Raw genomic sequence first — 14,986 nt, 5'->3', positions numbered from 1 at the left:
GCGATCTGTCTCAGTAGGATAATCCACTCTAACCAGGAGTAGAATTGGCAATAAAACTTGTAGGCAATAAAACTTGTAAGGAATAAAACCGAATTAATTTTTGCAACGAAGATACATCGGCACCTTAAACAGTTGCCATACGGAATCCCCGTCTGAAAATAAGAAAATACGAGTCTTCGCCCGATTTTTTGGAGGCTATGACCAAACAGCTGGTCTCAGCATGTGCCAAATACCACCTTGAACGCGTCGCTTTCAGCCTCAGGCAACAAGTTAGAGGTCGCGCCGGGTGGCAGCCGGTAAACCCGTAATTCGGACAAGAAATGTTTTCAAAAGCGCTGTTGCTGTTGCAGGGTGGCTCTCGCCCTGCTGCCATATACTCTATGGTGGAGCGAATGCTATTCACATATACACACGCGCGCGCAATCGTAGGCCTTTATTGATCGATGGAACATAGGAAACTGAGGAACGGATGACTGACGAGCAAACGGGAAAACCGTCCTCGTATATATAGGGATAATACATAGATGGGGAACTGGGAATGATCCCAGTTCTCCGGAAAATCAATACTCACACATTCACATGACTCATACCACGTACATGTATGTAGGGTAAAAGCCTACATACTACCCTCCTTCTAGACACACACCACCAATCTACGAACGGGTAAAACCCGACAAAAATGGGACAAAACCCCGCTGTAGGCAAGACATTTACTGAACAAATACATATTGAGGCGAGAACAGGAATAATAACATGCTTTACTATGGAGTAATTTTATGGAGCTGGCTCCTCGGGTGGTGGTTGGTGTTCAATGGCTAGTGGTTGGAATGCCATGGCCACGGGTAAATATCCTGGAGCATTTTGTTCTGCTTCACGTTGGCGATAAACACGCTCGCAAATACGGCTGAGATGACGGAGATCGATTAACTTAAGAAGTTGAGTAACAGAGCGATCTCCCATGTAGTCAATATACTCGTTATGGAGAAAAAGATGGTTGCGGAAATCGCGGCGATTAATGGCTATATATCCGCAACGGTGATCCACAGTACAACGGCGTGGTCCATGGACGAAATGTTCCAATCCCAAGGCGTGTCGAAATAGATGGACTTGAAGATAATGGTTATTAGATGGTATAAACCCGCAGTAGTTACAGCTAACTGGAGGAACTGATGAGCGCAATGATCTGGAAAATGATGAGTATAATGCTATCTAACACAGCCAGGTATAGTACCTATACGGCCGATACAAAACTTTTTTAATTAGAAAAACGTTTATGAGTTAACCCTGCATAAAATATGTCTGTTCTGCGAAACTTTGGCAGGTATCGCTGACGATATTTTTTGAAGTATAGTTTCATGTGTTCTGGCGCATTAATCTTCTCTGCTACCCGTAAAAACAACAGATGTTGAAACAAATGATCTTGGTGATCGCAGGGAGATGTCGCGATATAAGTACAATGTTGATAATAATTATTATATTCATCGCGAGGACGCGGTGGGGGTCCGTGTTGTGCAAACAATGAATATGGGCAAGTATATTCAAGTTCGAAGAATCTTCGGGGTGAAACTATTTGTAGAAGTAGTCCCTTAGAATGAGACATCTGATGACGGATAAAAACACGTTCGCTTTGCGTCCAAAAACCACAGTACGGACAATAATATGAAGTGGGTCGACTGTAAATAAAATCATTGCTTGATTAAATTTTTCCGTTGATTTTCATGATATTCGAGCATAACAGAAATAAAATCAGGTCTGTGTAGAATGGCATTAAAAAAACGGTGATGTTTTTGGTGAAAATCCATATCTTGTTGATTCCGGGTCATATAAGTACAATGATGAATACTCGCAGTGCTGGGGACAGGTAATAAAACTGGTATTTTATAAGGACTTAAAGCAATTTCAGGGCATAATAGAGATGACTCAAATGAATATTGTGAATGTGATAATATATATTTGACTCCCTCCAAGTGGAGGTCACAATGACGATTAAAACGGTAACGATCAAAAGTTGAAAATCCACAATAACGACAAATACTTTTTGTAAGATTTTTTGGCATTTTATCGGCAATCAGAAATATATGTACAAGTCAATAGTTAGTTTATTCTAGGTCATCAAAATTATATTCTTTAAGTTGTCCTAATTTGTCAGGACGAAATAGGATGAAGTATTGTATACACTTAACAAGTAAAACTCTGCCTTGGATACGGTTAGTATTCATGCAATAATCGTGGTACATCTCTCGAATTAACTGGCCTGCAACCATTTGACCGTCACGGATAAATTGTTCCGGCGTTGCTTTATAAAGGATTTTAACTTCTTCGAATCCATAAACTGGAGAATTAGGTGAGTCCAAGGACGGAAATAAAGAATGGTTAGAAGGGAGATAAGATCGTGAAGCTTGACGACTTTGGCGATTGATAATTTTTGAAATGTTTCTAAAACTTTTCCAAGAATTGCGTATAATTCTCGCGTTGTGAAATCCAGGCCAATTTTGTTTATTTTGGATTTCGCGTAGAACTTCAGGTCTTTTATCAAATTCAACAGTATTTGGAGGAGTATTAAGATAGTTAGAGAACCATCCAACTGTCCCAAAATCAGGAATTGATTGTAAAGCGGTGATGTAGGTAATGCAAAGGCAAATGATAATGTTGAGAGATCTATAAAAATTGAGAAAGAACTGCTTTAGAACTGTAGACGGAAATTGAGAAAGAACTGCTTTAGAACTGTAGACGGAAGTCAGGTATATCTAGGACTTTCTGAAAAAATTTAAAATCAGCTGATATAGTTCCACCTTCTGATGATTTTTTCAATTCCTCATGATAGTGCGCTAGTTCTCGTGGGTTGTACATGAGAAAATAGCGCATGCATTTTTGGATAAGTTCTGGTGAATCGATGTATTTAACGTTCTGACAGAAGCGATCAAATCGCAGATAGTTTAAAGCTTTAGCCAGGAATTGCATATTATAATAAAGGTCAAGTGGATCCACAAATTCTAATTGTTGTTCGGCTTGATAAAATCGAATATAATCAGGATCGTTGGGTTTATAAAGAGGATCCACACTAATGTTCCGATATTCATATAAAGGTGAGTTAGAAACTAATTCGGCAATTCTTTGTCGAACAAGTTCAATGCTTTCGGGTGTTTTAAGGGATGCCGGCATTCGAGAAATTTGACAATTCAACACATTAGAATCTTGTACCATTGCGGAGATAGTCCCGAGTAAAGTAACTTTTCCGATGTTATCAAAGAATTGCCCGATGAAATTATTAATGATGGTTTTATCACGTGCAATAAGTTCATCATGGTAAACTTCGCCCTGAAACCAGTCACTCTTTTTAGGAACTGTTTGAGTAACAGAGTTTTGCTGAGTAGACGGCTGAATTTTAGAAAGAGACCGCAGTATTTTAATTTGTTGACGTAATTCAGAATAGCACACGTCAATAGGAAATAGGCAGAAGATGAGGATGAAACTGCAAGATGAAAAAGTAGACATAATTAAAGTAGAACTGGAAGGGTCATAAGTATAATAAATAAAATCACGGGCGAATTCTATAAGGATCGAGACTGTTTGAAGGTGGTGCTGATGCTGTAGTCGATAAGGTCGACTGATCATGATATCTGTACATTTCGTTATGTGCCATCAAAGGGACCGTTGAAGATTCTGGTGGTCCTCCGATGGCTAGTCTAGGAGGTTTTGGTGGTCCGAACAATTGTACAGATTGTTCACGTGGATTGAAAATCACCGGCCTCTCCTGGCCACTATAATCAGGAGCTGGAGGATTAGGAGGTCGTACATTTGAATTACGAGATTTAAATAAGCCACGAAAACAGTTACAGAGGTTGCTCCATCCAAAACATTTAATAAAAATTATTAATCCAAGGATGATGGCTACTCCAATAAAAAAGGTGATGAAAAACGTTCTCGCTCCCGAGAAAAGTGTGAAAGAACTCAGATCAGCAACATTCGAAGTCTGAAGCTTGGTTTGCAAAATTTCAGTCAATGAACTTGACTGAGAGTTGTCCATAAGAGCATTCATTTCCCCAAGTAAGTCCAATAAATGGTGGTTTGAACTGTCTTTTACATCTAGTCCTTCTAGGAGTCCTTGTTCTACTCGGATTCCGAATGCTTTTGCAAGTTGAGCATGTTGGATAGCGATCATTTTGTGGGCTGGAACCCAGTCTTTAATTGTAGTATTAAACTCAAATATTTGGTCACCAAAAGCAGCGTAATTGTTATAGTGCAAACAATTGGTAAACTTGTATAAAGTATGTCCATCAGATCCGATAGTAAAATTGTCATGTATTAAGGGCTCATATCCACATTTTGTTAGTTTGGCTCCGACCTCCACATTCTCGTTGGAACATTGATATGCTATGGCTTCCTCGCCATGTGCAACAATATTGGAGCAAGTCGGTAAATCGATAAGTTTTGCTGCGCGAATTCCAGAAAACTTTGAGACAGTATGAAGCAGCTCTGCTGTTATTTTGCGCTGTTTACAGTCGGACATATGCACTTCCTGCGCAATGGTATTAGCCACTGCAGTTTGGTGGTCAGTTAAATACTGTAAATGCGCATTGATATAGCGAAAGGCGTCAGATTGTCTTCTGTCTCCTACATTATGACGTCCTTCCACGATTCCTTGGAAATAATCGTGAATTTCAGGCGAAACTTTAGGTTTTCCTGCTTTAGGAAGTATTATGGATAATGGACGAGGAATAGTTTGTTGCTGCCTGAAATAGTAAGGCCGTGGTGTGGTTGTTGTTGTAGTTGACATCACTGTTTGAGTCGTTTGGTATACATGAGGTTGAAAATCAGAATTAATTGCTTGTCTTGGCGGTTGGATAAAACTAAGCGCCTGTCTCGGTAGCTGAAAAGAACTGAGCGCTTGTCTCGGTGGTTGGAACACGCTGGGGTGGCGAACGTGAGAGGCTACTGGTCTAGGTGGACGATATGGTCTACCTGTTGTAGTTGTTAAAAGAGGCTGTTCAGTATTTAAAGGCTGGCGTCGTCTGAGTGCTGTTTCCAAATCTATGATTCGTTGATTACTTTGTCTCTCACTGCTTCGATAATTATCCTCTTGAGTTGCCATATTTCTTCGCAGATCATCCACCATTCCTTGGTATTGGCGAATCTGGTCTTGATATTGTAGTATGACATCGTTTTCCGTTGCTTGTTGTTCCGGGCTAACGGTTTCATATGTAGTCGATCGTTCCTGAGATAAAGTTGATTCTGGATAGGAATAAGGTGTTGTAATCGATAACGGATAATTATAAGGTGTTGTTTCTGTAGATATGGTAGCGGTCTCGAGTGTAACTACTCGATTTGACAATTCTTCTTGATCCGATCCTTGAATAATACTGGATAACATTCTTTCTGGAAATGGGGCACGATTAGTTGCAGGTGGTGTAATTTCTTGAAACCGTATAGATGTTTGTCTAGCATTATGAAGGATTTCCGGTGGGGGGTCATCGTAACTTCGGTTGAAGAAACTAGCTTGACGTCTGTGACGAAAGGGTAGATGTCGCGAATATCGTTGTATATCTGTTGTATCATCATCTACGGCCGTTTTTCCTGTTTCCTTTACAAAAATGTATGTTTCCACATATCCCGATACTGCATATACAAATGGAAAATCTAGAGGATTTTCCATGGTGCAGTTAACGGTGGCAGGAGTAAGATCAATTAAGAAATCCATCTGTCGCTTAGGGTCTCGGATTTTCTGCATTTTTTCCAATTTTATAAGCTGTGCTGATCCGCCATCTATTCTTGTCAATTTACAATTTTCTTTTTCGGTAGGATTACGCGAATTCCATATAAAGGTTGCATGGTTTCGGATAGCAAAACCTTGTTTTTTATTATTATGTAAAGGTCCAAAAAGGCTGTAGATCGGTGCGTTCTGATCATCCTGTGTAAGTGTGGTTTCCTCCATGGTACATTGGGTAACCGTATTAACTGTTGTCGTCAACCAATTATAATTCTGTTTAGGAGTTCCTTTAAAGGACCATACATTACTATTAGGCTGTGTGGTCATCTGATTTCCGAAACAATTATGGGTAGATGCTATAAGTTTACACTCCGCGTCGGTAAGTTCGCGTTTAGATGATTCTGGGACGTGATCCAGTGATCCAAAAAACGACTGGGTTATCGTCATGGAAATTATATCCGCCGTACAAACTGTCGCCGGGAAAGAAGTAGTGGCTTTTTGGTGTGCAAAAACTGTATACTCCACAGGCACTGGTGCTACTTGTGGTGGTAACGGTTCGCATCTTGTGAACGTATTCAGGTCAAGAACACCAAGGAAACGTTGATTTTGGCAATTACATATGTCGAAAGATTTCGCGTCACTTGAGGTAAAGGAAAACACCAGGAGGATCATAATCCAAGCGAAAATGGATTTTGGATTTATATAACTACCCGTTATAAACGAACGGATAGTATTGACCTTTTGGGTTTGTTTTCTAGTTTTTCTCGGTTCATTAACATTAATCTCTTTTGAAACGTTTAAAGCCTTGAGTTCACGTGAACCTTTCGGTTTAGTTGATTTACTGGAAATTTTAACTGTTTTCTTTTTAGAATTGCCAGTAGACTGAGCATCTTCTCGTGTATCTCCGGTTTCATTCTCGGTTTCAAAATCAATTTCAGGTTGAGATATACTTCTTTCCAATTGATTTTTAGATTTCTTGACAGTTATACCTAACTCATTATCTGAATCTGATAAATACTGATTTTCGTCCGGTAAATCATTTTCTTCTTCCGAAAAAGACCATTTATCTATCTGTTCGCGAGAGTGAAAAGGTTTTAATCTTGCGATGTTCACTACAACCGGTTTTCCGGGTTCCGTAGCTCGTTCATATGAGATTTTGTAGTTAACATCTGAGATTTTCTCGAGAATTTCATAAGGTCCATGATAGAAACTAATCAGTTTTTTAGATTTCCCAATTTTTCTTCTTGGGGAAAAAAGCAAAACTTTCTGTCCAATGTTATATTTAGGATTTTTCCTTGCTTTGTTATAGTAATAAGCAGTATCAAATTTAGAGGACTGAATATTTTCTTTCGCAATTTCGAAAATTCCTTGCATGTGTTCATTAAGATCTCCAATTAAAGGTTCGTCATTTTTTACAGGAAGTGCCGTATCAACTGGTAAAATGCAGTCTACACCATGTGCAAGGTAAAACGGAGTAAATCCCGTAACACGAGAAGTTGAAGCATTATATGAGAAAACTACGAACTGGAGGTGAGAACTCCAGTCTTTTTGATCTTCAGCACAGAGTTTAGCTAAGCACTGGCCAAGTGTTTTATTAAAACGTTCTATTTTTCCCGAAAACTGCGGATGCCAACCGCTTGATTTATAATGTGTGATATTAATAAGCTTAAACATTGATTTAACGATACTGTTATTGAACTCGGTTCCACGATCGGATCGTATTACCTTTGGAAATCCGTATTTTAAAAACACATCGTACAAAAGAAAATTAGCAACTTCAACGGCTGTATGCTTGTTAGTTGCTTTAGAAACTACAAAACCAGAGAAATCGTCAATTACGCTAAGGATATATTTTTTGCCTTTCTTGTCGGTAGTTAAGGGACCGACCGTATCAATGCACCAGGACAAAAAAGGTCTAGGTGGAGTTGGTATATTTTGAAGAAAACCTACTTTATTTGTTTGAGTTGGATTCCGTAATTGACATTCTATACAAGAAGCAACAAATTGTCGAACGAATTTAGCCATACGAGGCCAATAGAATCGCTTTTTTATAATTTGCATAGTTTTCGAGAAACCTAGATGTGAAAGGTTAGATTCATGAACTGAAGCGCAAATTTCTTTAGTTAAAGATTGTGGTAAGGCCAATAAATCTTTTTTGGTGCCATCTGTTTCTGACTGAAAGTATAGAATACCTTTATCGAGGTAATACCCTTGAGCAATTTTACGTATACGCTCAGAAGCATTAGAGTAAGTCCCTTCTGTAAGGCTTTCGAGATAATCAATTACTTTTCCAAAAAACGGATCTGCCACTTGCTCAACTCTAATGTCAATTTTTTCCAAAGGTGGGAGCTCTTTAATGCCATATATGGGAAATGTAACGTCTTCGTGTCCGATGTCTGGCGCTGGAAATACTGGCGCTCGCGAAAGCGCATCAGCATCCAGATTTTGTTTACCGGGACGATGAGTAATTGTAATTGAAAATTCTTGTAGACGTAAAGCCCATCTGCTTAATTTTGCGTTATCTGTTTTTAGATTGGCTAGCCATTGCATTGAAAAGTGGTCAGTGAAACATTCGATTTTTCTACCTAAAATAAAGTTTCTGTACTTCTCTACTGAATATAGTATAGCTAGACACTCCTTTTCTGTTGCAGAAAGCTTTTGTTCACTAGACGACAACTTTCTTGATGCATACGCCACGGGATGAACACCATCGTCATGGCGTTGTGTTAAAATTTGCACCGATTGCTATGTCAGACGCGTCAACATGAATAATTATTGGCAAAGTGTCGTTAAAGTAGGCCAAGACCGGTGCATTAACCATAGAATTTTTAAGTTTTTCAAAAGCACTTTGATGAATATTTTGCCAAGGTAATCGTTCATTTTTCTTATCAGCAAATTTTGCAGCTAGTTCGTGTAAAGGTGCTGCTACATCAGCAAAATTTTCAATAAATATTCGATAAAAGCTGGCTAATCCTATAAATCTTGCAAGTTCTTTGTAATTTTGTGGTAAAGGAAATTCTTTAACGGCTAGTACTTTTTTCAGGATCCGGACTAACTCCTGATTCAGAGACAATATATCCTAAAATTTTGCAGGATGTCATAGCAAATTTAGATTTTTTACCGTTAATAGTAATATTAGCTTGTCTCAAAATATTAAGCATTTCTTTTAAATTTTGTAAATGTTTTTCCCAAGATTCTCCTTTAACCGTTATATCATCAATGTAGATTTGTACTTTATTTTCACGAATCATATGTGTGAAAAGGGTATTCATTGTTCTTTGAAAAGCGCTAGGTGCAAAGTGTACCCCAAAAGGTAGGCGTGCGTATTGATAAGTCCCGCAATGAGTAATTATAGCTAATTTTTCTCTATCCTTTTTACAAACAGGAAGCTGATGAAATCCCTGTGCTAAATCTATAGCACTGAAGTATTTTCCTTTCATTGATTGAATTACTTCATTAATAGATGGCAAAGGATAACGATCGTATTTAAATTTAGTATTAGCTTTTCTAAAATCTGCTACCATGCGATAATTCCCTGGTCCAGGTTTTTTAACGAGCATTACAGGTGATGCCCATGGACTTTTACAGGTTTCCAATATTCCCTCCTTAAGAAGTCCGTCAATAATATTTTCAATAATAACCTTTTCTTTCTGAGAAACTTTTCTTGCTGGTTGCCATGCTGGTTTTGCGTCCTTCTCTAATTCTATTTCAATGGGTGGCACATCTGCTTCTCCCATAGGAAATTTTTCAGAGGGCCAAAGGTCTTGAAATTCAGTTAAAAGTTGAATTAACTGAGTTGATTGAGTATTTGATAAAGACTGACTCGTTTTAATTTTAGATGGATGAAATGCATCGGAAAATTCCTGAGCTTGTTCGGCATCCTTGACATTTCCAATTGTATTAGGAAGTAATTTAATCTCGTTGGTACTTGTTAAATCTCGATGTAAACTTTGATGTTTTGCAAGTTCTACCTTATCCTGTGTAGCGTAACGGCACCCAAACTCTTCACAAATGTATGTATTACTTGGCGTAACTTTTTTTGTAAAAATTGTACAAATATTTAAATGAGATAACCAGTCATTAAAATTTCTAGAATTATTATTACAAATGCATCTATATTCGGGTTCATCCTGACTTCTGATGGCATGTGGGCACGTATATTTATGAATTCTAGCTTTATACAGTGAGGAGCTAACTTCTCCACACTCACAAACAGAGTATTCGGGAGTTGATGGAATTTCTTTTGGCTTTTTACTACTGTCTTCTTTTAAAATGGTATCCACAAATTGCGTTATCGGAAAATCTATTTGCGATTCTGCATCACTTTTTTCACAAATTTCTGAATTCTCTTCCGACTGTAAATTGAAGTTCCCTGTAGTAATTTTACTAAAATCTCCCCAACCGAGAATAATGTCAGCAGAAAGATTTGGAACTTCAAAAACACTCAATTTTAGGTTATAAAAACCATGGATGGTTTTAACTTCTATCTCTAGTTGGCCTAATGAATTCTGGGTATGTCCTGTAAAACTTTGAATGTTTATGGAATCGTTTTCATTAATCTTATCCAAAATTCCCCATTCTTCAAGCTTGAATTTAGAAATACCTGAAATAGTAGAACCAGAATCCACTAATGCGTGTACTAGGCCTATTTCAGTATCCAACGCAATAATTGGTAGAGATGAGTCTACCGAACTAAATTCTGTCAACTGTTTAATCATCATGACTTTATCGACTCTTCTTGCTGCAGGTCCTGTATTATTTTGAGCTTTAAGCGGACACTGAGTTGTTGGATGCTCCCCTTGACACTTCCAGCATTGTAATTTATTAGTTGGTAAATTAATATTAATAGGATTTTGTTGATATTCAATAGCTGGTAGCGTTTGAGATGAAGGTAACATTTGTTGTTGGTAGGTATTATTAAAATTATTTCTCCCATTATAGCGATTGTTTCCGTATTGGGAAGAATAATTATTGTAATTATTACTGTTATAATTACTGAATCTTCCTCGATTTCCCTGATTACTTTGATTAAAGTCATTGAAATTTCTGGGAAGCGATCTCGGCTATTGAAATTGTTATTATTATTATTGTAACGATGAAAATTATTGAAATTATTTGGCCTGTAATTACCGCGACCTCGGTTATTATTGCCACGGCGAAAACTGTCAGTATTGCGTCTGTGACGAAAATTATTATTATTATTATTATTAAATCTGCTGTTATTCGGATAATTCGGTAAGCTGGATGAGTCTGGATTCCCTGACATAAAATTCTTTGATCGAATTAAATCGCGCAAATCGAATTCATTTGCTTTTGTGGAAACATCAAGGAATTTCTTGGTTTTCAAAATATTTCTGAGATCAAAATCTTCTTCTTCAGAATCTTCAATATCCGTACGAAATATCGGATTAATAGTGTGTTTTGAATACTTATCCTTTGATAGTTTAGTTTTGTCATTTAATTCGACAGCTTTCGCTGCTTTAATCAGAAATTCCTGAGGCGTACTCGGAGTTAAACAAGTGACGTCTCTTAACAAATTTCCAGTTAATCCGTTCGTTAAAATTTCGGCTTTTTCATCATCCGGATATTGTTGCCCTAATGATTGCAATATATCAAAAGTTTTCATCATGTCTGAATAATAAGATTGTAGTGACTCATCAGGAGCTTTCTTTCGCTTATTTAAATACCTTTTCATATAGGTTGAGTATCCCGGCGGCCGAAAAACTCTAATTAATTCGTCTTTCATTAATTGCCAATTTTGTTTAGGTGTTATTCGCATATACCATGCTAACGCTGAACCCTGAAGACTTAATGGGAGTCTTGAAAGACGGTCGCCATCATCCCAACCTTGTGCTGCTGTTATAGTTTCATACTTTTTAATAAATAACCCAATATCATCTTTGCCGTTATGACTAAATTTTGGTGGGTCTATAGGATCAGGTTTTGAAGGGGCTACTGCAATAGCAGTACCTATAGCTTTGCACAGTTCCTGTTGATTCATTCTTATCGCTTGGTCAGAATTGGTATCTTCTTCTTGACCAGGCATAAATGGTAAATGATCAAAGAAATTAATGTTGGCCGTGCGTTAGCTTGTTATTAAGTTTGTTAAACTCTTGCAATTTTGAAATTTTTTAGCGTGCTGCTATTACTGCAGAAGTACAAACTGATTTTTCAAATTCTACTGAATGATGATACCAGTTGATACCAGTTGAACGGCTACTTCCTTATAGTGTACTCAACGAACCTTGTACATAGAATCCTTTATTTATTCCCTCAGATTTGAGTTTTAAACCTGGAACTATTCTCCCTTGAATTTCCTTCGCAAACTTTCCGATGAGATACTTTCAAAAAATATTTTTCGCACAACCTAAGTGGTACGTAAGCATGTATTAAATCAAGCACCTTGAACAGCAACAACTGTGTATAGCTTTACATCAACAATAGATTTGAAAAATATTACTGGTGACTCACGTATTCATTTTTAGTGTGCACAGATGAAATAAGAAATGCGTAATAATACGTATGTGCATAACTGAGTAACTGTATTTAAACGCAATCACTAGAAAATAAATGTATATATACAGTAAACATATATGTTATACTTAATGCATATATTTTGTCTTCTTATATTTAAACACAATCCCCAAAAATTTGTCACATGCAGTATTTTATATTATTTGTATAACCAAGGTGTATTCGTTTGTCATGTCATGAGAACTTTGTAATTGCAAGTGCACATTTGTTGACACCTCACACAAAATAAAAACATACGAAGCACAGAAAGAATGTGTTTGTGTTGAAACAAGGTGTATTTTCTTGTATTCTTAAGAACAAAATAAGAAGCCATATAATGTTGAACCAAGGAATTGTTTTGTGAATTACTCACCAGAACAAATACAATCATAAAAGGTCACAGTTACCTAAGAAGCTGTATGGTAAAGCAATAGGGCAAGCAGGTTTTTTTTTTTTTTTTTTTTTAATTACCTTATAATACTTTTTGTGTGCCCTGATTTTTTGTAAGTGCACTTCTCATGGTATATGTTTAAATAGTTCTCCGATGTTGTAAAGGTCACTGATCTCTAATGAACTGTTGTGTATTGTTAACGCTAACACATTTACCACAGTGTGCTATAAAGCGGTCTTCTATAAAGGTCACTGTTAAACTTGCTATATATATATCAGTCACATCGGACTATGACTTACCCCATCTTTGGTGCCATATTGGAAGAAAGGTCACAAGTGAAGTGATAGGCCGACACGCAAGTATACTTTGATAAAGACGAGATACTAACGTTTTAAAGATGACAGGATGACCTCCGAATCTTGTTAAACAGACACTTGTATCTATCAAGTTGACCTTTTAGCTGTAGGTTAGGTGTTTGCTGGTAATGGTGCACTGAAATGCTATACAATGCTAGGCTATGCTGGGATGACTTGGGAGAAAGTTACTAAAGAATTGAGATTGTAGCGGTTTATAGCACGAATGCTTCCCGCTTTATATACCTGCCAGTGTGTTGTTAGCAGGGTGCAATGCATACGTCAATTGACGTCAGCACTGCCTATTCCCTTAACCTTAAACTTGGGAGTATGCTGCGTTTATTCAACGCACTGGCTGTGTGTGCAGCTATATAGCTTGATTTCAGAGAATCCCGTTGACGTAAATGTCATGGGACCTTAGTGAAGTGTTATTAGTTGAGAGAGAGAGAGAGAGAAAGAAAGAGAAAGAAGACGTTGTAGAAATTTCCCGAACGGTATTACCGATATTCCAAGTATTTCGAAGTCATGGGATCTTGTGATGTTTGTTGCTTCTATTCCTAGGAAAGCGTTATTGATTTTTCCGACAATCTCAATGACGTTAATCGTCATGAGACGCCTATCGATATCTACCGTTTATTGCCCTGTATAGTAACCATAGCAACCATTGACGTCAGTTGACATCTCTTAACCATTACTTTGTTATTCCTGTTTGTTCCCAGCACTGCGACTTGTACTATATCTATGCTTTTTGCAATTGATACATACTATGGTTCGGTATTTAAAATTTTCGATTTTATTACGTATCGTATTCGTGTATTTTCATAAAACTGTACGCAACCGGTAGGTTTCCTGTTATTATTAATGTTCCGCGCATCGTTTTTGCCTTTAAAAAAAATTTAAAACTGTGCGCAAGTTAATAGTTTTCTGTACTGCGCAACGGGTAAAACCGCTGTATTTTGACTTCGCTCGTCGATATTTTTCATTTCGCTCGCTTGGCTCGGCCCGCCGAGCGAAGCGAGCGAAGTTAATTATGTTAATGAATATAATTAATTTGAGTCATAATTATGCATCCTACGGTAATTATAAATAAGGCGCCAGAATAACATTGAAATTCAGTATAGGAATTATTATTCGTGCAAAAATACATATTCCTATAGAAAACTACATCCATATGGTGGCTAAATTTACAGCCATATGGTGGTTAAACTTTCAGAAAATATGTATGTATAATTAATGATAATTAGCTAGCAATGTTGTTTCGGCCGTTTTTTAATATAGAAGTCAATTTTTTTAAGGAGGTTTTATTCCTCCGGTCAGCCGTACCGTCTTTGTCCATCCGCCATTATTGTTCCGGTTGTCCAAGTAAATCCAGAGTATCCAAATTGTCCAGGAAAATCCGGAGGATACAATCAATGAGAATTCTCACCAAGCATTAGTTACTGATTAACGTAAATTATGAGAGAGCTCATACGCGTAAAAAAATTTTATCGAAAGGTCATGGATAAAAACCACGATCTGTTACCACTTGCAGGGTGGCTCTCGCCCTGCTGCCATATACTCTATGGTGGAGCGAATGCTATTCACATATACACACGCGCGCGCAATCGTAGGCCTTTATTGATCGATGGAACATAGGAAACTGAGGAACGGATGACTGACGAGCAAACGGGAAAACCGTCCTCGTATATATAGGGATAATACATAGATGGGGAACTGGGAATGATCCCAGTTCTCCGGAAAATCAATACTCACACATTCACATGACTCATACCACGTACATGTATGTAGGGTAAAAGCCTACACTGTCCTGCCCTCTGAAGACAAAACGGCCAATCGATGCGCCTGGGTCAATTGACCCATGTTCGGTAGAATCGTCTCCGAGATATGTTCGGTTCTATAGGGTTAAGCAGCGTGTCGTGCAACACAAGTAATGCCAATGTCCGATTCCCGTGCAACTTTACTATAAAACGCAAAAACACAGAAAAGTGGTTCGAGACCATCCAAAGCAAAAATGAATTAAGC

This window comes from Paramacrobiotus metropolitanus, unplaced genomic scaffold (genome assembly GCF_019649055.1).
Source record: "Paramacrobiotus metropolitanus isolate TYO unplaced genomic scaffold, Prichtersi_v1.0 Parri_scaffold0000165, whole genome shotgun sequence".
Taxonomy (NCBI): domain Eukaryota; kingdom Metazoa; phylum Tardigrada; class Eutardigrada; order Parachela; family Macrobiotidae; genus Paramacrobiotus; species Paramacrobiotus metropolitanus.
This window is presented reverse-complemented; position numbering follows the sequence as displayed.